At 35.1% G+C, this 1,900-nt stretch overlaps 1 protein-coding gene across 1 annotated transcript in view; it reads left to right on the plus strand.

Annotated features, from left to right (window-relative positions):
• The window catches only part of LOC106882435 (glutamate--cysteine ligase catalytic subunit), a 54,807-nt gene that overhangs the window by 3,659 nt on the left and 49,248 nt on the right, over positions 1–1,900 (plus strand). The gene's annotated exons all lie outside the window — the stretch shown is intronic.

Consider the following 1,900-nt stretch of genomic DNA (forward strand, 5'->3'; position numbering starts at 1 on the left):
AAACCGGTTTAAAAAGACAGCAACAGACTGCAGCAATTCACCACATTCCAGAAGTTACTTTGAACATAATGCAAAACGGTGCATCATCATCTACTGCCCAATCTGATAGAATTCTGGCAGAACTGTGTAGCGATAGATCGCCAGCAATTGCTTCATCACAAATTGCCGTCCTAGCAGCTCCTGCGAAAAGGAATTACCTTGCTATGTATAATCAAGGCAGCGGAAAAAGTTGTTTTGCACAAGCATTTGTATAGCCAATTAGACGGATGAAATTTACGTACACTTAATAACGTTACACAAAACAGCCTTCAGACTTTCCCTATTAATTTCGTCTTTTGAATTATGAACATATTTACACCATAAGGGTTTTTTTTCATTGTAAGGCTTTCTTTTTTAGTTGATTTTCACCTAGCAAGACTTATCGTAGATGGCGTAATAAGTCACACCTGGACAACGTCGGGTTATACTGCTAGTATACTATAATAAGCGTTACATTGTGAGTTCAAATCTCTCCAAGGTCAACTTTTGTCCCCCTTCGATCAATAGAATATATATCTAGTCAATTCCTGGAATCAACAATATCAACTAATCCACTCCCTCAGAATTGCTGGTCTTGTGCCTCAATGAAAAGCCTTTGTTTTTTACGCAACTGTTTCCATAATTTATCAAAACAAAAGCATGGGTTGAACAATTACACCATTTTCAATGTAATCTCTGGTTTTGATACTTTTCTTCCAGATATATAGACACTTGAGTAACATTCGTATTTTAAGGGACCAGCTTTGTTACATTCTGTGATGGGCTGAATCTCCTTGAGAACTTCATTAAGAATATGTTAATTTGCATGTTAATTTCATGAGCTGGCTGTTTCATTGATTGGATCAACTTGAAACCTCATTGCCATAACTGACAGAATGCTGTGTGTGTGTGTGTGTGTGTGTGTGTGTGATTGATTAAGAAACACAGCAAGAATGAAATTATCAGATATTTTATAATCAATTTTTATTATCTATACTAACAGAAAGACACCCCTCCAGGCGGTTTACTGCTATCTCCTTGATAATATTTTCACATTTGATTCTCGATTGTAATAATTTTTATATTTTACGTCTAATTATTTCTTTGTATAATAGTGATCACTTGCTTAGTAAATACTGCTTTCATTATTTTAGCATAGTCATAATCTCTTTTTTTAAACAAACATCATGGTAGTCTAACAACAGAGGGAGAAGCAGTTTATCAAGTTTTACTTTCCCCTCAAAGCAACATAGAGGTTTCAATTCAGCAGTCAATCTGTAAGCTTTGCAGTGTGTATGTGTGAGTGAGAGACAGAGAGAGAGACGGGGAGTGAGAGAACATTGCAAACAGTGAATGAAATAAACATGAAATGAAAAAATTGTATAAATAAAAGGGCATTACTACAGATGTATACGCCCCCAACTTTGTTGCCTCATAACATACAGAAAAATAGATACTTTTTAACAAAATTTTCTGCAAATACCACTCAGATGTTGTGGCTTCAGAGTATATAGCGATGGGTGTCTTTTAATGACAATTTATACAAATCCCTTTCAAACAGCATAGATTACGATTATAAAGAAATTTGCAAGTATATCTACAGACAACTTTTCGGTGGGTTCAAAAATTATATACCCCGCTACTCCTAATTTTCCATGATAGGTCAGGGCCTGAAATCCTCAAAAGGGACATACTGCATATCGTTTAGTCGAATTAGACCATCATTTACTCCAAACATGTTTTGTTATCAATGCTGCACTTTCCTGTATCACCAGTTTCAACATAACTGATATATAAATACAAACTATACCATTTTAATCCTGAGCAACGCTGAGTATCTCTGCTAGTAATCATATAAAATTGCAATTTAAACACCTTCTTT

The sequence above is a fragment of the Octopus bimaculoides genome, chromosome 30, assembly GCF_001194135.2.
Source record: "Octopus bimaculoides isolate UCB-OBI-ISO-001 chromosome 30, ASM119413v2, whole genome shotgun sequence".
Classification (NCBI taxonomy): Eukaryota; Metazoa; Mollusca; class Cephalopoda; order Octopoda; family Octopodidae; genus Octopus; species Octopus bimaculoides.